The sequence below is a fragment of the Malaclemys terrapin genome, chromosome 2 (assembly GCF_027887155.1).
Source record: "Malaclemys terrapin pileata isolate rMalTer1 chromosome 2, rMalTer1.hap1, whole genome shotgun sequence".
In the NCBI taxonomy this organism is placed as follows: Eukaryota; Metazoa; Chordata; order Testudines; family Emydidae; genus Malaclemys; species Malaclemys terrapin.
In genome coordinates, this window is record NC_071506.1 from 20,393,521 (window position 1) to 20,421,104 (window position 27,584).

The following is a 27,584-nucleotide window of genomic DNA, read 5'->3' on the forward strand; positions in this document are numbered from 1 at the left end:
GCCTTGTTTGGATTTTTAGATCATATTGTAGTAGGGATTATAAATTACATAAATAAAAAGATACTTTGTTTTGGAAAGAATACTGCCTGTGTCAATTACTTTATGGGAAGGTTATATCCATGTCCTTTAATGTTTTCTTAGCAACCCCAGGAACTCATACCTTGGGAAGAGCAGACCAAGGGCATAATAGACAGTTATTATAGTGGTGTCCCAAAATTCATTTTTCACGGTAGCACTCTTGGATCCACTGTTGAGCTTTTATTGTGTATAAAGCATCTGATGTGGCCTTCAGTAAAGTTTCTGCCTCTGAACGTTCTACTCCTGCAAAGATCCTCCAACCCATCTGAACACCATCACTCATTTACATAATCTTCTTATATTAAATTATATTTACTTGCAGCATGGGCAGCCAGGATTTTTAACCCTCCCTTTCCCATTCCCCACCCACAGCCACATGAAACTGCCTGGAAACACTAGGCTCCAGCAGCAGCCCAACATGAAGTCCCTACATGGCCTCCAGCAGCAGGGCTCAAAGGGATGGATTTCCAGTCCAGGGACTCTGCATTTAGCAGCTGGGACCAGTTCCTCATAATCCCTTGCTTCTTCCTACCTCAACTCTTTCATAGGCAGACTTTCCAAGACTCTGATTCTCCCTCTCTGGAAGTCCAACTTCCTAGGCAGCTTCCTGCTAGTAGAGTGTCTCCTCAGTAGTCTCTCTGGCAGTGTCAAGGCTGCTTCCCCACTTTGAACTTTAGGGTATAAATGTGGGGGGCCTGCATGAAAACTTCTAAGCTTAACTACCAGCTTAGATCTGGTCCGCTGCCACCATCCCAAAGCTAATTCCCTTCCTTGGGTAGCCTTGAGAGACCTTCACCAATTCCCTGGTGAATCAAGATCCAAACCCCTTGGATCTTAAAACAAGGAGAAATTAACCATTCCCCCTCCTTCCTCCCACCAACTCCTGGTGGATCAAGATCCAAACCCTGTGGATCTTAAAACAAGGAAAAATCAATCAGGTTCTTAAAAAGAAGGCTTTTAATTAAAGAAAAAGGTAAACATCATCTCTGTAAAATCAGGATGGAAAATAACTTTACAGGGTAATTAAACTTAAAGAGCCCAGAGGACCCCCCTCTAGCCTTAGGTTCAAAGTACAGCAAACAGAGATAAACACTCTAGCAAAAAGGTACATTTACAAGTTGAGAAAACAAAGATAAACTAACATGCCTTGCCTGGCTGTTTACTTACAAGTTTGAAAGATGAGAGACTTGTTCAGAAAGATTTGGAGAACCTGGATTGATGTCTGGTCCCTCTCAGTCCCAAGAGAGGACAACTTCCCAAACAAAGAGCACAAAAAAAAGCCTTTCCCACCCAAGATTTGAAAGTATCTTGTCCCCTTATTGGTCCTTTGGGTCAGGTGTCAGCCAGGTTACCTGAGCTTCTTAACCCTTTACAGGGAAAAGGATTTTGGAGTCTTTGGCCAGGAGGGATTTTATAGTAATGTACAGAGGAGAGCTGTTACCCTTCCCTTTATAGTTATGACAGGCAGCTACCCCACTCCTCTGCCCTGCAGCCATTTTATCCCCCCAGCTGTTGCTGGCCTAGCAATTAGCCACAGCTGAGGAGAAAGTTTAATGACAGTTGGGCTTTATTTTTAGGTCTTATACCAAAGCAGTGACCAAATGTCAAATGAATATATTGAATGTACCTTTGGTTTTAGTTTTACTTATTGTAATTAGTATAGGGCAGGGTAGGCAACCTATGGCACACGCGCCAAAGGCGGCACGCGAGCTGATTTTCAGTGGCACTCACACTGCCCAGGTCCTGGCCACCGGTCCGGGGGCCTCTGCATTTTAATTTAATTTTAAATGAAGCTTCTTAAACATTTTAAAAACCTTATTTACTTTACATACAACAATAGTTTAGTTATATAATATAGACTTATAGAGAGAGACCTTCTAAAAATGTTAAAATGTATGACTGGCACGCAAATACTTAAATTAGAGTAAATAAATGAAGACTCGGCACACCACTTCTGACAGATTGCCGACCCCAGGTATAGGGTTTCCCCACACATACAAAAAAAGGTTACTTCATAAAAGGAAATAACGGAGAGAACCAAATGGTTATATTTAATATAAATATGAAATGTTAGAGGTTAAACTTCAGACACGACACGGTGAATGGCTGTTGGTGAATGATGAACAGTTTTTTGTGGCTAACTCATTGATGGAATCTTCAACAGTAACAATACATTCAGGAATATTCCCCCTACTCCTTACCGGCAATGAAAAGTTAAGAATGGGTGAAGGCAGAATAAGCCTCTCACTGCATTCTTTGATTTGTATAAAGCAATTGCACATCTAAAATATGGAGATCATTAATAACTTGTGAAATAGAGGTTGCAGATCAAACCTGAGACCTTATTGAAAGTGTAGGGGTAATCATCTTTCCACTGATTTATGGAACAATCTTCAACAGCTATTGATAAGATTCATAATAAAACTAGTCAAAACTAGCATGGTTTGGAGTTTTGTCATATTATAAACCCAAATCTTAATTACTAATAAATATTAGTATCATAGTAGACCCTAGAGATCCCAGTGGAGATTGGGACTCCAAATTCCCAATTTTTACAGGGACAGTACAAACACTAAGTGACAGAGAGAACCCAAAAGCTTACAATCTAAATAGACAAAACAGAAATTGGATTGAAGAGAAACATAAGCAAAGAAAAGAGGGAGCTAGTCGAGTTCACACAACAGAGTCAGTGACAAAACCAGGATTAGAACTCAGCTCTCCTAATGCGTAGCCCTTTGCCTTATGCACTGGTCCATACTACCAGTGTTGCTGATTACTCAGGGAGTCTTGGCCTGGACCTGAAGCCAAGAGAACTTCACCTTCAAATTTTTAGTTCAGTGTAACCCAAACTCACCTGCCCATACATTCCTCTCCCCATTCAAACACTTAGTAATCCTCCAGGTGGTCATGAAGAGAGATTGTGACCACAGGAAAGACCTGCCTCCAGCCTGCCTCTGGCACCAGCTGTTGGGGTTTGTGAGCCTCCAGCTCCCAAGAGGTGAGGCTAAGGAGTCAAGTAGGAGGAGCTACCATAGCCAGGTCATGGGCAGCCAGCTGGGTCAAGATACCAGGAAGTCAGAAGCAGGAGACAAACTGGAGATTGGAACCAATCAGGAGAAAAACCTGGATGTTTGCAACTACAAGTCAGATGCTAGGAAATCAACCCAGAGGAGCACCTGACACAAAGCTGTTCAGACAGCTTCCTGTTACTACTGTTGGTTTATGTAAAGTCAATGGGCTAATCAGCTGCTTTGGGACTCTGCTAGTCAGACTTCAGGGGTGGAGCCTTATACTGGGGCTGGGTTTATAGGTTCCAGGGAAGCTATGGCTTCCAGGTGGATGGTTAGCCTATAGCTGCTTCTATGAATGCCCCCAGGCCTGGGTTCAACAGAGCTACTAGTCCCCTAAGAGCCCAGAAGTAGAGCTCCAGGATTCCCTCACTAATCTGTAAGAAGTAGCAATCAGTAGAACAGGAGTTTGCCAGGACATGTTTAGAGGCCTTTCCTGACTCTGCCCTTCCTTCTTCAACCCTTCCACCACCTGCCTTGCTCTCCAGTGGGGAAAAAAAAATATGGAGATATACCTCCCTTAGAACTGGAAGGGATCCTGAAAGGTCATCAAGTCTAGCCCCCTTACTTCACTAGCAGGACCAAGCACTGATTTTACCCCAGATGGCCCCCTCAGGGATTGAGCTCACAACTGTTGGTTTAGCAGGCCAATGCCCAAACCACTGAGCTATCCTTCCCCCCTGCTTAGCTGTACCTCGTTCCCACAGACATTTTTATATTCTCCCAACACTGTCCCACCATTCCTGAACAGATCCATAAAGCTACTGTCCACTCTCCCTTTCTCAAGACTCACTTCTGCCTCAGTGCATACATGAAATTAGACAACGTACGATGGATAGGAGGCTGAGGGGCAGCTGATGATTATGTACATATTGATGTAACACAAAAATAGAGTTTCTATCTGTGTATCTATTTTGATTGTCCACTCTCCTCCCAGCCCTTCAGTTATTGCTGAGCATCGGTGCAAGAACTGCATCTGTTTGTGTTGAGCCTGGTAAAAGGTGGTATGTGGGGCTAGTGTAATAAAAATGATAATAAATATGTCCTGAGTTTGGCTTTATTATGCTGAAGGAGTAAGGGGCCTGATCCTGCAGTCCTCAGACAGGCAGTGCCTCTATTGACTACAATGGGGATTTTGCCTGCACAAGGAATTCAGAAACTGGGAAGTCTAACTTGCTTTTCATCTTAAGGAAACAAAGAGCCATTTGATCAATATGCAGCTGGTGTGTGTGAGCATTTTTTGGTCTTGGCAACATAGGGGCTTATCTCACAGTCTGTATGCAACCCACACTCCGATCAACCTCAGTGGGAGTTTCACCAGCACAAGGACTACAAAACACTACATACAATTTTGAAGCTTTCCAGGCATGTGAGCATCTTTTAAGTTTTTTGAAGATTATTGGGGCATGTTTAATGCAGATGGCAAGAAAAGGTTTTTTAATGGACAGAATCAACAGTGAATTGACTGATGGTGACAAGTAACAATGAATAAGCAAAACATACTCTAATGAAGGAACCACTGAAAATGAGGTTCAAAAGTTTGCAGTACTCATAGGTTTTGTATATGCTAGTTAAAAACACCACGTGACAGAGCTAAGATCATCTGGACCAAAAGGGATAGAAGTACACTGCACAGACAGATTGGTCAGGGCAAAACATGCAGATTGGATCGGTTAAGTTTTGCAAGTACTCAGACTGCGCTCTGGTGTAAGACTTTACACATTGTGTCAACTAAAATAGAGTTAAGTGTTTTTAAATGCTGGGAGCAAGATTTATTCTAATCCTCCAAAAATGAATCTACTTGCTGGGATCTCTGTGGAATCAAGGTTGAGTAGTTAGTGTGTGAGAGTGTCAAATACTTTTAACTTTCACTATTTAGAAAAAAAAATATTACAATCAACTCATAAAGATGCATGCAATAAATAAAATATTTAGTCAGCTGAACTAAGATGTATATATTTTATTTTTATCTATAGCATATATCAATTATATATTCATTGCATAATAGAGAGGTGCTAATCTCTTGCACAGATAAGGGTGAAACAAGCCTCCAGTTATAAACCCATTTTGACTCCTCTCCCCAGCTTTGTCAAAACTAAATTAATCCACCTGCAGTCTGGCAGGCTTGATCTAAAGGTAGAATTTTCCTAAGATGTTTTGAAGCAAAGCAGAATAGACATTTAGGAGATAGATATAAGAGGAAAAAACAAATGGGACCAATTCACTGGTGCCCATGTAACTTGTGTAACCATGTACACAAGTGCACACAGTGGAGTCTGCCCTACCAGACCAGAAGCTGGAGTTCTGCTCTCTGAATCCACAGATCCCATGAGATCCATGAATATCTGAGAATCTGAAGGTTGCAAGGGGTAACAGAGCAGCAACAGTAGATATCCATCAGGGATCTGTGGAAATTCATACATATACAATGGTAATAAACAACATTCAGAACCTAGAAATGGGAAATAGTTTTGAGCTGATTCGGGGGTTAACTTTTTTAAGCAATTTCACTCACTACTGATAATCTGCTATTTCTGCAGAATTAAGGCCAGTCTTGTTTTTGTTGTTAAGGGTATGGTAGCAACAATGACATAAATCTTAATATTTGTCAACAGAGACTACATGGACAGTGTGACTGGGTGTACCAGGCTCTCGTGGCAACCTAATGGAGGCCCTGCTGCTCTGCTGCATCCCACCCCAAAAAACAGTTAAAAGAGTTATTGGTGAAGAAAAGAGCAGCCATTTTGGAATCTGGTTGTCCAGCAGCCAGAAGGGCTGGGGACCAGCAACAGCCAAACAAGGCCCAGCAGGCTGAAATAAAAAGGCTTTGCCTGTGGACAGCAAGTAATTTCCTAGCTGGAGCCAACGAAGTGCCAATTACTGGCCACTATTGGTGGCAAGGATTAAGAAGGAACCCTGCTGATTCAATCCCAGAGAGGGAATTTAACCCAGAAAGGGGAAGACCCTATCTTGTTTATAATTGGCCCTGAAGGGCAAGGAACTGTTTCTAATGTTTTTTCTTTGAGTTTGTTATACCCTGGAATGGCTTTTGGAGTATGTGACCCAGTTGTTTGGCTGAGTCACAGACCCCAGAGGCCAGCTGACAACTTGCAGGAGGTGCTGGTAGCCAAAGAGAATGGCAGCACCAAGACTGGATGGCACGGGGTGCTCAAGAGATGAATGCAACCCACCACAGGTAGTCACTAGTTCTTGTTAGTCAGCTCTCTGCACATAACCACAGTGTGCATGGGTCAGCCAGTTTGGACAGAGTTAAAATCAGTCAGCCGTTCTCCAGAAATGAACACAACCAAATCCCTGCTTATTTTTGGGGGTTCAAAACAGTTTGGTTCATTTTTATTTATTTCAGCCTGCTGGGCCTATTTCCTTCGTGGTTGTAATAGGAAGACCTTTTTGTGAGGCTGTGTCTAACCTACTCAGAACCAGGAAGTGCTAGAAAGATCAGGCTTTTAGTGAGATTAGGAAATCTTGTTATAATTTTGACTGTAGTAGTCAAGCAGTGAGCAACATTAAACTGGATTCTTTATTCAAATAAACCATAGAAGGCAAGAGATTAAACTTTTGTTTCACTCTTTCTTCTCTTTCTATCTACTTGCCTAGGTATTTATGGCCTTCATTGCTGTATCTGAGAACATCCTGCCTTATTTCCTAAAACCCTTCCAGTGTTCTTAAGTATATACTGAATTTATGAACTATAGCTGTATTCAGCTAGTATTAGATACAACAGTCTTCCATCCCAATCTCCAAAACAAAATGACTTGAATAAATAAGTCCAGATCAGGGCCGGCTCCAGGATCCAGACGAGAAAGCACGTGCCTGGGGCGGCACATTGTAAGGGGCAGCATTCCGGCCAATCTCGGGGTGGCACATTCCGGCCACCCTGCCGTGGTTCTTTTTTTTTTTTTTGCTTTGGCAGCCCTGCAGGGGCACGGACCCCGGCCCAGGGGAGAGGGGGGGAGGGAAGGGCAGGAACTAGCGATCAGCGCCACTCACCGTGCCTCCGGGCTCCCCAGGATGCGCCACTCCCCGCCGCCTGCACCGGCCTCCGCCTCCCACGCCGCTCTGAGCCCGGCCCAGCCGAGCTGCCTTTAAAGAAGTGGCTGAGCCAGCACCTCCTGCAGCTCCCTGGGGCTCCGCCTGCCCAGCCAGGAGAAGCACCCAAGGCCGGAGGGGGGAGCCCCTCTCGCCTGGCTGCGAGGCGCCGCCCTGGCACCCTTCACCCCCCTGCAAGCCGCCTTGACCGCCCTCCTTGCACTCCCTGCGGCTGCCGTTTTTTCTTTTTCTTTGCTTCAGCAGTCCGGCCGCCCTTTTTTTTTTTTTTTTTTTTTTTTTGCTTGGGGTGCAAAAAAGCTAGAGCTGGCCCTGGTCCAGATAAGTACCTCAGAATCTTTTCAGGTTCACCCAGCCACAACCTCCCCCCACCCCGATCTTTTATAGATTAACCAACTGAAACTCAGTTTTGATAAACAGTTAGGAACTAAATATAGCACACAGTGAACAATTTAAACAATTAAATATGAGGCATGAGCCAGTAAGCAAGTCATGGTGTGTTGCCTCCATCTCCATTGCTTGACAGAACACAACAAAAACTTGAGTGTTGGGGTACATCAAGAAATTGAATGCTGCAAGACCAGGAAGTGCCTTGGTATAACAAGTAGTTCTCTGTCCAAGACACTTGTATGTAGCAGGGTTTTATTCAGAGGGAAGATAAGAAAACAGAGATAAGCAGGATTTCATCCCTCTGCTTGGCAGGCTGGAGTCCATCACTGCAGCAAATTGGAAGATGGATGTCAAATAATGCTAACAATTACTTGTGAGAAATGATGGAAAAATTGCAGACAAATAATCTATGATTGCTGAGCATTTTTTTCATATATATATATATATATATATAACAGATCATCTGTCAGTCAGATGCATCTCATTCCCCGCATGGCTGTACCATTTATTCTGGTAACATATCTTTCAGCCTTACCGCTGAACCTTTCGTACTGACTTTGAATACTCTAAGCATCTGTATGCAGAGACAAGAACTACACACTGAATCCCTCACTTTACAACACAGAGCCACTGGACAGCAGAGGTTTAAAACTCACTGAAGGAACAACCTAAAGCTGCAGCAGAGATCTTAAATAATATGATGGTGCAGTGCAGAGGATGGAATGTAAAGCTGCCTCATTGAAAGCAGACTCCTGACATGTATAAATATAAAAGCTGATACTTCATACACCCCTCAAAAGGAAAGTTTTTTCCTAGCCTGGGGAGTCATAAACAGGTGTTGGGGATTGCAATCACACTCCCTCCCCACCTTATTGCTAAATGGTAGGGGACTAAGAGGCGCTTCCCAGAATGGAAAACTTTGAGAACCACTGACTCAGAGGTTGGCTTGTGCCCTGAAACCTGAGGTTTATATCCCTTCCCTTTAAAGAAAAAGTCTTACTGCTTTAAGTCTGGCTGTTTTCGCTATCCATATAAATGCCCGGTTCCCCGAATCCTGCTACGCTCTTGGTCTCATTATTTCATGGCAATATGTTCCACAAGCTAATTGTGGATTGAATGAAAAAATATCTTATTAGTTTTAAATTTGCTGCCTTTCATTTGTATGGCTGTCCCTTTGTTCCCCTAATAAAAGAGAGTGAATTGAAGTCCCAGATCTACTATATTCCAGTCACTGTTCTGAACATCCTGTGTACCCTTATGTCCTCTCTAACCTGTTTCCCCTCTAAAATAAACAGTCTCATCTGCAGTGGGATAAGCAAGGGTTTCAGCATGTGATTGTGTTACATATTAAACCCAATTGAATCCTCTTCTCCTTTGCATTTGCTCTTTTCTAATCTCTTCCTGAATGAAAAAAATATTTTCCCAAATTCCCTTTTCTTCTTTATTCCATTCTCCATGTTGATTAAACAAATAGATGAGGAGGAAGAGGTGTTTATAAGTTTTCTACATTTAAAAAATAAGTGAATTTATTCTTTAGATTTATAACATAGCAGTAACAAGAAACTCCTAACTGAACATGCAAGGCCTCTGATACATACTTTAAAACCACAATGGGCTAGAATTTCATTCACACAAAGACCCTGCCGAGTGGTGTAAAAGTGGTGGCCTTCTTACAGCAAATGAGAATAAGGCCCAACAAATCAAAAAATGCAGCAGCAACTCTTTAGGGTATTAAAATACAGCAATAACTGAGTAGCACAACAATACACCAAATTCCCCCGCTTTTTTTCTTTAAACATCACCTGCAACAATATTTGCTTTCTTTTTAGCTACTCTCCTAAGGCAAAAAGAAGAACAGGAGTACTTGTGGCACCGTAGAGACTAACAAATTGTGTATATATATCTCCTCAATATATGTTCCATTCTATATGCATCCGAAGAAGTGGGCTCTAGTCCACGAAAGCTTGTGCTCTAATAAATTTGTTAGTCTCTAAGGTGCCACAAGTACTCCTGTTCTTCTTTTTGCGGATACAGACACTAACACGGCTGCTACTCTGAAACCTCTCCTAAGGCAACATGTCTTGCGGTGTGCCTAGAAGGTTATCAGAACTGAGCTATTTCTGACCAGGAATGACAGGAAGCAAATGTAAAGCATAGGGAACAAGGGTCAGGACAACCTTTGTAATTGTTCCTCTTCATTATTACCTATGACTTGTTCAGGAGAAAACAAGGCCAAGACACAATAGTAACTTGAATGTATGGATGGAGAGCTGATATAAAGAGAGGCTTTTACTTTTGTGGCATATTAATGTCATTTTGAGGTACATAAAGCCTATACAGATGGGACAGATTTCATCCAAACAATGTTCTTGCAGAAACAATAGACTCATGAGAAAGAGCTCATGGGGGAATGCCAGCTACACAGCAGTATTGAAGAGAAGAAAGGAAAGCTCAAAGCATAAAGACCTGGTGGAGGAGAGAGACAAAAAGGATGAGTGTGCTTGCAAATGAAATGAACTATCTAACAGATTAAATTAGGGATTTGAAAGTACTAATAAGGGAAGAAGCACTGAAACCTCAAAGAATGTTATTAAAGGGCTTACGCAGAAATTGGAGCAATTGAGCAAAAGAAACCAGGAGGCTGGTGGCATCTGCATAGAGAGAAAAGGGGAATAGAATAGGCAAATCTAAAACTCAGCTGTTCTGTAGCAGAAACATGAATTTTAAAGTATTTGGAGGTTTGTAAAGGATGGGAATAACATTACGCCTTCCTCTCGATAACTCCCTACCCTGGGGGCCATCCTACTGGGCTCTAAGGCGGGGCACTGCTGGAGACTCTGACACTTGCTGCTCTTGGATTCTGGAAGCCAGTTTGTAGAGTGGGGCAAATTAGGCTGCTGCAACATTGTTCATTATTAATATTAAAGATGCAAAACCTTGCTAGGCCCAGAACAAAGTGCAGATAAAGACAAGTGACCTGATACCCTGGGACATTTTTGCCCTGTTCCACAGGTCGAGGGAAGCACCCCTAAACAGATTAACTAGCCACTGGAGTTTTCCCCTGCCTCCTCTGGTGGCATATAGCTACTGTAGTGGCTTCAGAGCCATCCCCTCTACTAGAGGACTGCATGACCAAGGAAGCAGGGCTGTGGATGGGGTTTTCATGTGCCCAGCTGCCTTCATGGACCCTAAAGGCTGTTAGGTTGAGTAGAACAGGCTCTAACCTATGCCAGAAACTAGCCTGGTGTCGGGATAGCAAAGGTGACTTAAAGCCACCTACCACTTCCTCTCCAGACTTGCAACCCAGGTGACAGATTACTAGCCCCTGCCCTGAACAGTCTGCCATTTACCCATAATAGAGTCCATTGATGCACAAGCTCTGCTCACAGGATATGGCACAGAAGTCAAGTCAGTAACGTTAAGGATAGATTGAGTCCAAGTATAGCCCTGAGTAAGGGGCATGGCACACATAGGGAGAGCGTGCCTATGTGCATGATTTGCTACGGGAAGCACTAGGAGGCAGTGGGCCTCAGAGACACTGTGCTTCTGGCGCACTATTGCTGTGCTGTAGGGGAGCGGGAAGTCAATTGCTACATCCTTTAAAAGGGTGCAGCATGCTTTCCCCTGTTCATGCAGCTAACTGTGCTGGCCGGCACTCAGGGACTGGTGCAGCCCAAGCATTGGTTCCACAAGCCTGCTCTCTTCCCATTACCTGGAGCTGTGATCCAGGCTGTGTTACTACAGCTGCACACAGGGCTAGCGGCTTAGGATATAGTCCCCTGTGGAGCTGCATTCAGCCAGGGCTCTTTTTAATTGCCTCCCCTTTTATTTCTAAATGCTTGGAGAAGAAGGAACGACAGTCAGTTTGATTGAGGGGGAAATGCAGTCAATAAAAATGTTAATACATTCCTCCATTTCCAGTTAACTCATAGGGGGCTTATGAGACACTACCCTCATGTTAAACTCCTTTTAAGAATCTCATTGAACATCCTTCTCTAGAAAAACCGACATTGCAATTTAAAAAAAAAAGATTCAGGACTGTGTAGGGTGTAATTGGAATAAAAGAGGGCAAAAAAATAATTGAAGTGTTCAGTCTGTGTTACTAGCTTCTAACCAGCAGGGCTGAACTATCACAGATAAGCCCCCCACACATATAATTTGTTGCTGTTGAGTCCATGGGAACAAGTAAAGACGATTCCTGCCCTGGAGTGCTTACAAATGAAGGGCTTTTCATGGATGTCAGCGGGCTTTGGATCAGGCCCTATGGTTGTGAGGCAGCATAGTCCACCAATGCCAATCAGGAAACAAGCAGTTAAATCATTCAATACTCCTTCTACATTCCACTGTTCACTTCCCCAACTACCTTCCTTCTTCCAGAAGCACTGCAGCCTCTTCTCCTTTAGCATAGCAGGTTGCAATGCTGTGAAGAGCCATGAATGGCCTGATGCCTTGGATGTCCTGGAACACCAGGCAACAGAACCCTTGAGAGACCCAGTCTATATGCACTGAGAGCACCAATGCTTCATAGAAATGTAGGACTGGAAGGGACCTTGAGAAGTCATCAAGCCCAGTCCCCTGCACTGAGGCAGGACCAGGAAAGGCTAGATCTTCCCTGCGAGGTGAATGTCCAACCTGTTCTTAAAAACCTCCAGTGATGGGGTTTTCACGACCTCCCTTGGAAGCCTGTTCCAAAACTTAACTACTCTTATAGTTAGAAAGTTTTTCCTAATATCTAAATTAAGTCTCCCCTGCTAAAGATTAAGCCCATTACTTCTTGTCCTACCTTCACTGGGCATGGAAATTGATCTCGGTTTTCTTTATAACAACACTTAACATATTTGAAGACTGTTATCAAGTCGTCTCCTAGTTGTCTTTTCTCAAGACCGAACACTGAGCCTTTCCTTATAGGTCAGGTTTTCTAAACCTTTTGTCATTTTTGTTGCTCTCCTCTGTCTTCAATTTGTCTACATCTTTCCTTAAGAATGGCACCCAGAATTTGATACAGTACTCCAGCTGAGGCCTCACCAATGATGAGTAGAGCAGGACAATTACCTCCTATGTGTAAGATCCAACACTCCTGTCAATACACCCCAGAATGATATTAGTATTTTTCACAATGAGTCACATTGTGAGCCCCAGATGCTAACCATCTGAAAAATTAAGCTACTTATCTAAGGTGCATCCAATTCCCATCAGCGTCAGTGGGAAATGTGGCTGCTCAGGACCACTGGAAAGCCAAGCTACTTTGGCTCAAGTGCCCAGACATCTATTTAAGTGCCTACCTTTAGCCACCATATATGACAATTTCCACATATGTTCATATATACCATTTCGGCCACAAAATACATCATCACTTTTTTTAAAGCACCCAACATCTTTATGTTTGAAACTGCCCCTGGAATTCCCAGGGAAGCATTTGAAGAAAATTAAAAAGAACTGCCAAAAATACAGCCATCATCAACCTCCAACCATAAACTTTAATTGGAAAACAGGTATTAAGTACGTATCTTTATTACATTTTGAAACCATGAATAATAGATGGAGCTGGCTGAGGGCTGAGTTCTGAACAGTGATCGCATTGCTTTATTATTCAAACGTAAATGAAAGCACGTTGTATTATCAATTAATGTTTGGCTCTTTTCTAAGAAATACATAAAATCCGCCAGGCCTCAGCTGGTGATTTACATACTCAAGTACGTTTAATCTCAAGCCTAAAAGCAAGGGTTGGAAGAATAGTAGTAGCCAGAGCTGTTGCCAAGCAACTTATCCCTGGATTTAGCATGATCATGAAAGGAAAAACTACAAGGAATTTAATTAACTAATACCTCAGCCTGCTCCTGCCAAGTGCTGGCCATTTTCCTTTAATTCCGAATCGTAGAGGAATGACCCACATTAAGGTCAGTGTTTGGAAAAGTTGGCAAGGTACGCCTTTTGGAGACTGCTACTGCACCGACTCATCGAGCAACAGCTGGGCATGCATGTTGCATATTCAGGTTTTAGGGCAACATCCCTCTGCCCTCACCCAGCCCAAGTAGCTGGACATGATGGGCAGATGTGTGATGAGGCATGGAAATCCTCCCACCCCGGGCAACTGCTCCAAAAAAGCAAGGATATATAGACATTGGCTTGCCTTTGAACCAGACCAGACTCCAGATAAACCCCATCAAAATGTCTAATCGCTATTTGCCTAGATGGAAGTCGCTCGGCAGTGTGTAATCTAGAGTTGGTGACGTGTTCTTGGCTCCTCAGAGAGAGTGAATGATGGGAATGCTGGCTGCTACCATCTGATATCCAAAATGCCAGGAGGAAATGGACAAAATAGTCCCAAGCATCAGTGGCTCCAGTGGTGTTAGCAGGGAAGCATCATAAATTCATCCTAGTGTGGAGAACAATCAACAAGTGCCATGGGGACAGGAACTGTCAGACTTAGTGGAAGGACAGAAATAGCTATGAAGATGAAGCAAAACAAGCAAAAGAAAAACAGACAGAGCATCTCACCACTGGCGACTCAGCACACCAAACACCACAGCTCCCAGCAACCACACCCAAACACTTTTTCATCAGCCAGTAGAGCACACTTAAAGATAACCAATCAGACTGTGTTCTTTTCTCCTGCTCTTCTAAGAAAGAAGAAAACACTCTTCTACAGTAGAAAACAACTACCACACAATACTGCTTTCCACCATTCGTATGCTCAGAAGGAAACACCACAAGGCCACATCAGTGATAGTAAAAACCAACCTTTTATAGCTATTTTTCTCTACTCACCAACTAGAGAAATGACCCCTAAAAGCATAGCCTTAACAAACACCCCCTGCCAGTCACAGACCATTCTGGTGCATTGCTCACTAACTGGTGGTTGCTACAATTTGGCCTTCACAAGAGAGAGAGCACTATGAGAAGCCCCACGTGAACAGATCGTGGCTCTCAACTCTGCCCTCCATAGCCCCCTTCTGTAGGTTCCCTATCAAAGCAAAGCTGCTCAAAGTAGTCATCCCTTTTCATTTGCATAAACTGAAGACACTGACAGGCCACTCCACCAATCTTCTCCTTCTCCCTGCTCTGCGGAGCCTAAGACAACAAGCCTCTAGCTGGCCAAGCCAAGAGCTCTCTAGAAACTAGAGCCTATGCAGTTTTGGACACCCAGAGCACATTTCTTTAGCACTAGTGACCATAATGGAGGAAGTCAGCGGTGGGGAGCCAGCGTCCAAAGGAGGGTGTTTCCTGAACCTGAGAACCAGTCTCACCATTCTCCAGGGAGCAGGAACTCCCAATTTGGGGGGGAACCACCCCAGAAGCTTTGACTTAAAAGTAGTGTTCTGTGTTTTCAGTTTTTACTGATGTTCACTGATAAATTACCAGGTTTTTTAATTAAAGGAGTTCAGATTTTACTGATTTACACCCATTTATCAAGCCATTCAATATTTTTGGGGTACTTATTTAAACATTAACGCTTTACGTGATTGTTGTGTCCTGAAGCTCTGAGATTGAAGCAGTCTCGCTGTGTAAAATACAGAACACACACACATCAGAGGTCAGAAAAATCAAACAATGTGAATATCATGGTATGATTGGCTCACAAGGAGATACTGCCTGCCTATTTCTTTGCATCTGTTTAGTGTGGAACTGAATGTAATCAATCCTCCACAGATAAAGATAAGGTAAAAAGGTAAACATGGGGCGAAAACACAAATTTATGCCTGAGTACCAACAAGAAAATCAGTCCTTAGAACTTTTCAAGACAAGTAAAGACAGGAGTGAAAAGGATGCATTGCATTGCAAGTACAGCAGCATTGCGGTCAGTACGCACGCTGATAGCATAAAAAGCAAGCAACACAAGAAGCTTAAAGAACAAAGTGAGCTTTGGGATAAACAGTCAGTATCAGGAGCTTTCACCAGGGCTTTAATGAAAGAGAGAATATAGCCATGAATGTGTGTGTGATCTTTGTTTTGCTGGACAGCCACTGTTAATTGCTGGGGGGAGGGGCCTATTGGTGACTTTGTGCAACAATAGTTTCCAGCAGCAAAAACCCTTCGTAATGTGGACAACTTCACTCGTAAGTACCTGAAAGAAAATGATGATGCTTTAGTAGCTAAAATGATGGAATGAATTGCTGGAAATATGATGTCTAGTCTGATTTTTGATTAGTCTCCTGATGCTTTCAACCATCTGATTCTTGGCCTTTTGTTTTTGTTTTTTGATTTCAAAGTGAATAAATCTGCATTGTTTTGTGCTGAGGTGACATTCATCCCCTCTGCTGACACTGGTTTTGTCGACACAACAATAACTGAGATGTTTGAGATGTACCAATTAACTTGGGAAAATGTGGCCACAACTAACACAGATTCTGCTTCCGACATAGCTAAATTTACACAGGAGCTTAAACTCAATCAGAAACCGGAGCTGTTACATATTACCTGTCCTGCTCAACATTGTGCCATCAGCAGTTACTGTTACAGAAGAAATGAAAGAAGTGAAATTTTGCATCATTGGATTCAGGGCCATTTTCAAGCATGCAAACAAGTTGAAGGCTTTGTTTTACGAGAGACTAGTACAGAGCCAACTGCTGATTACCTACTCCTGGTTTGCTATACTGGGGGAGGAGGGATAGTTCAGTGGTTTGAGCATTGACCTACTAAACCCAGAGTTGTAAGCTCAATCCTTGAGGGGGCCACTTAGAGATCTAAGGCAAAAATCAGTACTTGATCCTGGTAGTGAAGGCCAGGGGCTGGACTCAATGACCTTTTGGGGTCCCTTCCAGTTCTAGGAGATAGGACCTTTTACTTTGCTGCCTGCCATGTAAATAATGCATGGACTATGCTAAAGCATCTCCTAGATCATCCTGAGTTTGTTGGCTCTAAATCAGAAACTGCTGAATATTCTTTTTGGAATGTCATCCAGATTTTTCACCCCCTTTCTCAAAGTGAATTTGGCAGCAGACTACAACCATTGTGCCAGAGTGGCTCAACTGACATTGGCTCTGTCACTAAAGATGAACTTTCAAATCTGAAAGGGGAATTTACTACTTACATCAACTTTCCTAACCCTGACAATGCAAAACTGGATGTGCTGGCTTTTTGGAACAGTCATCAAGACACACTTCCCAACTTCAGCAAAGTGGCACTGTGAGCCTTGAGTGTATCCACGGATCTGCTGATGCAGAGTGCATATTTTCAAAGGTGGACTATCTCTAAGGCCTGGTCTACACTACGAGTTTAGGTCGAATTAAGCCTGGACACGTCCACACGACGAAACCCTTTCTTTCAACTTAAAGGGCCCTTTAAACCAGTTTCTTTACTCCACCTCCGACGAGAGGATTAGCACTAAAATCGGCCTTTGCGGGTCGGATTTGGGGTAGTGTGGACGGAATTCGATGTTATTGGCCTCCGGGAGCTATCCCACAGTGCTTCATTGTGACCGCTCTGGACAGTAACTCTCAACTCAGATGCACTGACCAGGTAGACAGGAAAAGCCCCGCGAACTTTTGAATTTCATTTCCTGTTTGCCCAGAGTGGAGAGCACAGGTGACCACGCAGAGCTCATCAGCACAGGTAACCATGATGGAGTCCCAGGATTGCAAAAGAGCTCCAGCATGGACAGAACGGAGGTACGGGATCTGCTCGCCATATGGGGAAACGAATCAGTGCTAGCTGAACTCCGGAGCAGTAAACGAAATGGCAAAATATTAGAAAAGGTCTCAAAGGCCATGAAGGACAGAGGCCATAACAGGGACGCAGAGCAGTGCCGCGTGAAAATTAAGGAGCTACGGCAAGCCTACCACAAAGCCAGAGATGCAAACGGAAGGTCCGGGGCAGAGCCGCAAACATGCCGCTTCTACACAGAGCTGCATTCTAGGGGGTGCAGCCACCACTACCCCAACGGTGTGCTTTGACTCCGTCAATGGAGAAACACGCAACAGGGAAGCGGGTTTGGGGTACACGGAAGATGATGATGATGATGAAGACAATGAAGATAGCTCACAGCAAGGAAGCAGAGAAACCGGTTTCCCCAACAGCCAGGAACCAGTAACCCCCGAACTCACCCAAAGCGTGCTCCCAGACCCTGAGGGCACACAAGGGACCTCTGGTGAGTGTATCTTTGTAAATATTACACATGGTTTAAAAGCAAGCGTGTTTAATGATTAATGATTAATTTGCCCTGGCAATCGCGGTCAGCACAGCTACTGGAAAAGTCTGTTAACGTGTATGGGGATGGAGCAGAAATCCTCCAGGGACATCTCTAGAAAGCTCTCCTTCATGTACTCCCAAAGCCTTTGCAAAAGGTTTCTGAGGAGGGCTGCCTTATCCCGTCCGCCATGGTAGGACACTTTACCACGCCAGGCCAGTAGCACGTAGTCTGGAATCATTGCATAACAACGCATGGCAGCGTATGGTCCCGGTGTTTGCTGGCATGCAGACAACATCCATTCCTTATCGCTCTTTGTTATCCTCAGGAGAGTGATATCATTCACGATCACCTGGTTGAAATGGGGTGATTTTATTAAGGGGACATTCAGAGGTGCCCGTTCCTGCTCGGCTAAACAGAAATGTTCCCCGCTGTTAGCCACGCGGTGGGGGGGGAGGGGTGAAGTGATCATCCCAGAGAATTGGGTGTGTGGGAGGAGGAGGGGGTAGTTGGGTTTGTGCTGCATGTTAACCCGGAAACCCCAGCCCCTCCTTTTACACTGCAAACCCATTTTAAATGGCCAGCCCAATAGGTCCTTGGTATGGGAAATGAGGGCGCTGCTGTTTGAAACCATTCCCACATGTTATGAAGGTTAAAAAAGCCAAAAGACTGTGGCTTACCATGGCTGCCTGCAAGCCGAATTCTGTTGCCTGGCACTGCGTGAGTGATCTCTCACACCAAACCGGCAGGCCCTCAATATAAGAGGAAAAATGCGACCTTGTAACGAAAGCACATGTACTGTGTAATATGAACAGCAAAATTTAACGTGAAAGAGTGTACCCATTGTTTTCTAAAATGTGTCTTTTTTAACCACATCTCCCTTCTCCTCCACTAGCTGCAAATGTTTCTCCTTTTCAGAGGCTAGCGAAGATTAGAAGGAGAAAACGGTGGACTCGGGATGATATGTTCACGGAGCTCCAGATGTCCTCCCAAGCTGAAAGAGCACAGCAGAATGCGTGGAGGCAGTCAATGTCAGAGTGCAAAAAAGCACAATATGAATGAGAGGAGAGGTGGCGGGCTGAATCGCAGGCTGAACAGAGCAAGTGGCGGGCTGAAGATGATAGGTGGCGTCAGCTTGCAGACAGAAGGCAAGAGTCGATGCTCTGGCTGCTGTAACATCAAACTGATATGCTCCAGCATATGGTTGAGCTGCAGGAAAGGCAGCAGGAGCAGAGACGCTGCTACAGCCCCTGTGTAACCAACAGCCCTCCTCCCCAAGTCCCACTGCCTCCTCACCCAGACGCCCAAGAACACGGTGGGGGGGGCCTCCGGCCACCCAGTCACTCCACCCCAGATGATTGCCCGAGCATCGGAAGGCTGGCCTTCAATAAGTGTTAAAGTTTTAAAGTTTTAAACTGCAGTGTGTCCTTTTCCTTCCCTCCTCCTCCACCCATCCTGGGCTACCTTGGCAATTATCCCCCTAGTTGTGTGATGAATTAATAAAGAATGCATGAATGAGAAGTAACAATGACTTTATTGCCTCTGCAATCGGTGCTCAAAGGGGGGAGGGGAGGGTGGGATGGTTGGTTTACAGGGAAGTAGAGTGAACCGGGGGTGGGGGGTACAGAGGGTTCATCGAGGAGAAACAAACAGAAGTTTCACACCGTAGCCTGGCCAGTCACAAAACTGGTTTTCAAAGCTTCTCTGATGCACACCGCGCCCTGCTGTACTCTTCTAACCGCCCTGGTGTCTGGCTGCATGTAATCAGCGGCCAGGCAATTTGCCTCAACCTCCCACCCCGCCATAAATGTCTCCCCCTTACTCTCACAGATATTGTGGAGCGCACAGCAAGCAACAATAACAATGGGGATATTGGTTTCGCTGAGGTCTATTCGAGTCAGTAAGCTGCGCCAGCGCGCTTTTAAACGTCCAAATGCACATTCCACCACCATTCGGCACTTGCTCAGCCTATAGTGGAACAGGTCCTGACTACTGTCCAGGCTGCCTGTGTATGGTTTCATGAGCCATGGCATTAAGGGGTAGGCTGAGTCCCCAAGGATAACTATAGGCATTTCAACATCCCCAACGGTTATTTTCTGGTCCGGGAAGAAAGTCCCTTCCTCCAGCTTTCAAAAGAGACCAGAGTGCCTGAAGATGCGAGCATCATGTACCTTTCCCGGCCATCCCACGTTAATGTTGGTGAAACGTCCCTTGTGATCCACCAGGGCTTGCAGCAGCATTGAAAAGTACCCCTTGCGGTTTATGTACTCGGTGGCTTGGTGCTCCTGTGCCAAGACAGGGATATGGGTTCCGTCTATCGCCCCACCACAGTTTGGGAATCCCATTGCAGCAAAGCCATCCACTATGACCTGCACGTTTCCCAGAGTCACTACCCTTGATATCACCAGGTCTTTGATTGCCCTGGCAACTTGGATCACAGCAGCCCCCACAGTAGATTTGCCCACTCCAAATTGATTCCCGACTGACCGGTAGCTGTCTGGCGTTGCAAGCTTGCTCGGGGCTATCGCCACTCACTTCTCAACTGTGAGGGCTGCTCTCATCCTGGTATTCTGGTGCTTCTGGCCAGGGGAAAGCAAGTCACAAAGTTCCATGAAAGTGCCCTTACACATGTGAAAGTTTCGCAGCCACTGGGAATCGTCCCACACCTGCAACACGATGCAGTCCCACCAGTCTGTGCTTGTTTCCCGGGCCCAGAATCGGCGTTCCATGCCATGAACCTGCCCCAGTAATACCATGATTTGCACTTTGCTGGGGCCCTTACTTTGTGAGAGGTCTATGTCGATGTCAATTTCCTCATCGCTCTCATCGCCGCACTGCAATCGCCTCCTCAGCTGGTCCTGGTTTTGCTTTGGCATGTCCTGGCTCTGCATATACTCCAGGACAATGCGCATGGTGTTCATAGTGCTCATAATTGCCGCGGTGATCTGAGCAGGCTCCATGATCCCAGTGCTATGGCGTCTGGTCTGAAAAAAGCGTGAAACTGACGGAGGGAGGGGCGACTGACAACATGGCATACAAGTACAGGGAATTAAAATCAGCAAAGGTGGCTGTGCATGAGGGAGAAACACAAGCAACTGTCACACAGAACGGCCCCCCCAAAGATTGAACTCAAAACCCTGGGTTTAGCAGGCCGTTGATTTCACAGAGGGAGGGGGAAAGCAAATGAATACAGAACAAATCTGGTCCACCTATTTTTTACATCTTAAGCTGGCAGCAGACGGTGCAGCATGACTGATAGCCCTCGGCATCTTCTGGGTGCTTGGCAGAAGATACTGTACTATGACTGCTAGCCATCATCATTAAGACAGTTCAATAGGACTGCCAGCAGGACTGAGTCTCCAGGAGACAAAGCATGTCTACCCAGGTGCCTCTGATTGAACTGGAAGATGACAATGACAGATACCAGTCATAATACACCCTCTACTGCCAAAAGGCAAAGGGCTGCTGCTGTGTAGCAATGCAGCCCCACATCTACCAGCACCCAGACAGCCAATGAAAGCTACTACTCATACTGCACCATCTACTGCCAAAAGGCAATTAGCTGCTGTGTAGCAATGCAGTACCACGTCTACCGGCACCCAGATGACATATGGTGATGGTGAGCTGAGCTGAGCTGAGCGGGCTCCATGCTTACCGTGGTATGTTGTCTGTAAGGTAACCCAGGTAAAAAGGCACGAATCGATTGTCTGCTGTTGCTCTGACAGAGGAGGAGGGGCCTGACGACATGTACCCAGAACCCCCCGCGACACTGTTTTGCATCATCAGGCATTGGGATCTCAACCCAGAATTCCAATGGGCGTTGGAGACTGCAGGAACAGTGGGATAGCTACCCACAGTGCAACGATCCGGAAGTCAATGCTAGCCTCGGTACTGTAGACGCGGTCCGCTGACTTCATGCACTTTATGTGGGGACACACACAATCGACTGTATAAAACCGATATCTATAAAACCGGCTTCTATAAATTTGACCTAATTTCGTAGTGTAGACATACCCTAAGCCAGCAAGAGGATACTTTGAAGAAAATTATGCACGTATACACAAAACAGAATTTCTGGAAAAAAACTACCAGCTCTGAGAGAGACAAAATATACCTTTGTGCATTAAAAAAAGATGTTTTGATTATACTGTAGTAAAATGTGTATATTACAAAAGCTTTTTTTTTCTTTCCCTCTTCCATTGATTTTTCACGATTTTCTTATTTTTTTTATTTTTAACATGATTTCATCCCAGGTTTAATGTTTGGAAAATAAACTGAAAAATTCCTAGATTTCTTTTTACAAATAAAAAAAGAAAATGTGGGATACTACTTAAAAGCCAGGATATATACCAGATGCTTTCCTTTGATCTGTACCAGAGTCCAGATAAACCATGCCAAAATTTCTAATCACTATTCACCTGGATGAAAGTTGCTCAGCAGTATGTAACCTACAGTTGGTGATGTATTCTAGGCTTTTCATGGACACTGAATTTTGGGAATACTGGCCACTATCCTTCTGATCTCAAAAATGCTCCCCAGAGCGTGTGAATGGTGGGAATGCTGGTTACTGTTCTCCTGATCTTAGAAATACCAGTGGGAAGAAACAAAAACTTCCCAAGCATCAGTGTTGTTAGCAGTGAAGAATCAGCCATTCTTTCCAGTGTGGAGGACAATTGACAGGGTGCCATGAAGAGATATTCTGTCAGATTTAGCAAAGGAGCAGAAATAGCTATGAAGATGAAGCAGAACAAACAAGAGAATAAAGACAATCTTTCTATGGTAAACCTGCTGACTACAGAGTTTGGAGCAAAACCATAAAAGAAACACACTACGCATACAAAGAAAGCCCTTTCCTTAAAACTATTGAAAAACACAGCTGACTCACACAGTACCTGAGAGCAGATAGAGCATTTCATTGCTGGGGGCTCAGCAAACCTAATCCACAAGCAGTCCAGATCCCAGCATCCACACCCTTTTTCACACACCCAGCACAATAAGCTCAAAGCTAACCACTCAGACTCTGTTCCCTTCTTCTGAGGAAAAGCAAGGCACTCTTCTACAGCAGAAAGTAACTGTCCCAGAACAGCACTTTCTACCACACTCATGGTCAGAAAGAAACACTACAGTACCTCATCATAGATAGCAAGACCAGCCTTCTGCAACTCTTTCTCCAGTCACCAATTAGTCTCACCGTTCTCCAGGGAGCAGGAGCTCCCAATTTTTCTGGAAACCGCTCCAGAAGCTTTTACTTTAAAGCAAGGATATATGGCCATAGGCTTTCCTTTGAAACAGACCAGAGTCCCAATAAACCCTGTCAAAATGTCCAATCGCTATTCACTTGGAAGAAAGTTGCTTGGCAGTGTGTAACCTAGAGTTGGTGGCGTGTTCTAGGCTCCTTAGAGAGCAAGAATGGCGGGAATACAGGCTGCTGTCCTGATCTCTGAAATGCCAGGTGTGAACAGACAAAATCTTCCCAAGTGCCAGTGGCTCCAGTGGTGTTAGCAGGGAAGCCTCATCCATTTCTTACAGTGTGGAGGACAATTTGCAGGTGCCATGGGGAGAAGCATTGTCAGACTCAGTGAAGAAAGGAGATATAGCTATTTAGATGAAGTAGAACAAGCAAGAGATCAAAGACAATCTTTTAATGGTAAACCTGCTGATTGCAGAGACTAGAAGCAAGGATGTAATGGAGACACAATAATGCACACAAAGAAAGCCCTTCTCTAAAGCCTGCTGATAGATACTGCCCAGTCACACAACACCTGAAAGCAGATGGAGCATTTCACTGCTGAGAACTCAGCACACCAAACCTACAAGGAGTACAGCTCCCAGTAGCCACACCCAAATTTTTTTTCACACCCAACAGGACAAGTTCAAAGCTAACCACTCAGACTATGTTTCCTTCCCCTGCTGTTCCATGGAAGAGCAAGACACTCTTCCACAGCAGAAAGCAGCTACCACAGAACAGCACTCTCTGCTATTATCATGCTCAGAAAGAAACACTACAGTTCTTCATCATGGTTAGCAAGGCCAGGCCTTTACAACTACCCTTCTCCAGTCACCCACTAGAGAAATAATCCCTAAAAGCACAGCCTTAACCAATACTTACCCTGCCAGTCACAGACCATTCTGGCGCATTGTCCTCTAACTGGTGGGTGCTACAATCTGGCCTTCACGAGAGAGAGAGCACTACGAGAAGCCCCACGTGAGCAGATTCTGGCTCTCAACTCTGCCCTCCATAGCCCCCTTCCGTAGGCTGCCTATCAAAGCCAAGATGCTCAAAGTAGCCATCCCTTTTCATTTGCATAAACTGAAGACACAGACAGGCCATTCTACCAATCTTCTCCCTGCTCCCTTCTCTGCAATGCCTAAGACAACAATCCTCTAGCTGGACAAGCCAAGAGTACTCTAGAGCCTATGCAGTTCTGGACACCCAGAGCATGTTTCTTTGGCACCAGTGACCATAATGGAGGAAGTCAGCAGTGGGGAGCCAGGATCGCCAATGAGGGATGTTTCCTGAACATCAGGGCCAATCCTACCATTCTCCTGCTATCAGGAAATCCCACCTTTTCTGAAAATCACTCCAGAAACTTTGATGGGGCCTCTACACCCCTTAAACATCCCAGATGCAGGGTGAAAGACAGTGAATCTGTCCCATCCCGCACCTCTCATCTTCCTTGCCATATCCTTCACCCCTTCAGCTACCAAATAACCCTCTTTGTTGCTATAGTGGTTTATTCCTGTAAGAAGTCTTTGTGCAATTGGTGGAAGGATTCACATAGAATCATGTGATTGGAATAGACCTCAAGAGGTCTTCTAGTCCAGTCTCTTGCACTCAAGGCAGGACTAAGTATTATCTACACCATCTCTGACAGGTGTTTGTCTAACCTGCTCTTAAAAACCTCCATAACCTCCATAGGCAATTTATTCTGGTGGTTAACTACCCTGAAGTTAGGAAGTTTTTCCTAATGTCCAACCTAAACTGCCCTTGCTGCAATTTAACCCCTTTGTTTCTTGTCCTATCCTCAGATGTGAACAAGAACAATTTTTCCCTCCTTCTTGTAAGAATCTTTTATGTTCTTGAAAACTGTTATCATGTCCCCTCTTAGTCTTCTGTTTTCCAGACTAAACAAACCCAATTTTTTCAGTCTTCCCTCAGAGGTCATGTTTTCTAGACCTCTAATCATTTTTGTTGCTCTTCTCTGGACTTTCTCCAATTTGTCCACATCTTTCCTGAAATGTGGCATCTAGAAATTGACACAATACTTCTGTGGAGGCCTTATCAGCACAGAGTAGAGCAGAAGAATTATTTCTCGGGTTTTGCTTACAACACTCCTGCTAATACATCCCAGGATGATGTTCACTTTTTTTGCAACAGTGTTACATTGTTGACTCATAGTTAGCTTGTGATCCACTATAACCCCAGATTCCTTTCCACAGCACTCCTTCCTATGCAGTAATTTCCCATTTTGAATATGTGAAATTGATTGTTCCTTCTTAAGTGGAATACTTTTCATTTGTCCTTATTGAATTTCATCCTATTTACTTCAGACCATTTCTCCAGTTTGTCCAGAACATTTTGAATTTTAGTCCTATCCTCCAAAGCACTTGCAACCTCTCCCAGCTTGGTATCATCCGCAAACTTTATAAGGCCATTATCTAAATCATTTATGAAGATATTGAATAGAACGAGACACAGGACCAATCCCTGTGGGACCCCATTTGATATGACCTTGACTGTGAACCAATAGCTTCTCTATGAGAACTGTATCAGAGGGGTAGTCGTGTTAGTCTGAATCTGTAAAAAGCAACAGAGGGTCTGTGGCACCTTTGAGACTAACAGAAGTATTGGGAGCATAAGCTTTCGTGGGTAAGAACCTCACTTCTTCAGATGCAAGAACAATTTTTCTTTCTATGAGAACTGCTTTCCAACCAGTGATGCGTCCACCTTATAGTAGCTCCATCTAGGTTCTATTTCCCTAGTTTGCTTATGAGACGGTCATGTGAGACAGTTATCAAAAGCCTTACTAAAGTCAAGATATACTGTATCTACCACTTGCCCCCCACCCACTGGCTTGTTACCTTGTCAAAGAAAGCGATCAGGTTGGTTTGACACTATTTGTTTTTGACAAATCCATGTTGACTGTCACTTATCTTATTATCTTCAGTGTGTTTGCAAATTGATTGCTTGATTTTTTGCTCTGTTATTTTTCTGGGTACTGAAGTTAAGCTGACTGGTCTGTATTCCCTGGGTTGTCCTTATTTCCCTTTTTATAGATTGGCACTATATTTGCCCTTTTCCAGTTGTCTGGAATCTCTCCCATTTTCTATGAGTTTTCAAAGATAATCGCTAATGGATCAGATATCTCCTCAGTCAGCTCCTTGAGCGTTCTAGAATGTATTTCATTAAGCCCTGGTGAGCTAAAGACATCTAACTTTTTAAAGTAATTTTTAATTTGTTCTTTCCCTATTTTAGCCTCAGATGCAACCGCATTTTCACTGGCGTTTGCTGTGTTAGACGTCCAATTGCTACTAAAAATCTTTGGTGAAAACTGAAACAAAAGTCATAGAATCATAGGGCTTGGCTACACTTGCAGATGTAGAGTGCTGGGAGTTAAACCAGCCTTTGGAGACCACAGCAGGGAAAACACTGCTGTGTGTTTATACTGTCAGCTGCAAATGCACTGGCGTGGCCAAATTAGCAGCTCTTGTAATGCCACAAAGAGCAGTGCATTGTGGTAGCTATCCCAGTGTGCAAGTGGCTGCAACATGCTTTTCAAATGGGGGAGGTGGAGTGTGACGGGGAGTGCGTTGTGTGTATGTGGGGGGAGAGACAGTGTATTTTGGGGGGCAGAGAGTGTATCAGCCTGCTGACTTGTAAGTTAAGACAGCAGCAGGTCCTCCCTTGCCCCTCCCCCCCCCCACCTCTCTCTCTTTCTCACACAGCATTCCACAGTAATGGTTGCTTTGTCCCGGAACAGATAAGCATGCCGGCTGTCAGAAATGGAGCTTTGAAAGGAGATATCCGCATTCCTGCAGCTGAGTTCAAAACAATGAGAACAGTGGCCACTTGACTTAAGGGGATTATGGGATGTTTGCGGAGGCCAATCACAGCACAATAATGCAACACGTCATCCACACTGACGCCCGGGTGTTTCAGCCGGGGCGCAGCAAGCTTTATGCTTCTGGTGGAGGTGAATTACCAGGAGCGCTCCAGCTGCAGAGTCTGGGTGCTCTAAGTACCTTGCCAGCGTGAACACCTCAGGAGTTAGGGCACTCGGGGCAGCTTTAATGAGCTCTAACTTGCAAGTGTATCCAAGCCCACAAAGTTAGAAGGGACTGCATGGATCATCTAGTCTACTCCCTGCCAAGATGCAGGATTTGTTGTGTTGTTTGGCACTTCTCCCATTTCCACATTTTCTGTTATTGTTTTCCACCACCACCCTGGCCCTCTTAATTGAGTAATGGGCCTACCCTGTCCTTGGTCTTCCTATTGCTTCCAATGTATTTGTAAAAGGTTTTCTTGTTACCCTTTATGTCTCTAGCTAGTTTCATCCCATTTTGTGCCTTGGCCTTTCAAATTTTGTCCCTATATGCTTGTATTGTTTGTTTATATTCATCCTTTATCATTTGATTTAGTTCCTACTTTTTGAGTAGTCTTTTTTGAGTTTCAGATCATTGAAGATCTCCTGGTTAAGCCAGGGTGGTCTCTTGCCATACTTCCTATTTTTCCTTAGCAGTGGGATAGTTTGCTCTTTTATCCTAAATAATGTCTCTTTGAAAAACTGCCAAATCTCTTTAACTGTTTTTCTCCTTCGACTTGCTTCCCATGGAATCTTACCTACCAACTCCCT

At 44.4% G+C, this 27,584-nt stretch overlaps 2 non-coding genes and 1 pseudogene across 2 annotated transcripts; all 3 read right to left on the minus strand.

Annotated features, from left to right (window-relative positions):
* Nucleotides 1-14,191: 14,191 nt before the first annotated feature.
* Nucleotides 14,192-14,406, minus strand: LOC128833251 (small nucleolar RNA U3). The gene has a single exon (XR_008444156.1). It is a non-coding gene; the product is annotated as a small nucleolar RNA U3 (small nucleolar RNA).
* An 8,332-nt stretch (nt 14,407-22,738) lies between these two features.
* On the minus strand, nt 22,739-22,919 carry LOC128833252 (small nucleolar RNA U3; annotated as a pseudogene).
* Nucleotides 22,920-23,612: 693 nt separating this feature from the next.
* LOC128833249 (small nucleolar RNA U3) lies at nt 23,613-23,826 on the minus strand. Its single transcript, XR_008444154.1, has one exon. It is a non-coding gene; the product is annotated as a small nucleolar RNA U3 (small nucleolar RNA).
* Nucleotides 23,827-27,584: the final 3,758 nt, after the last annotated feature.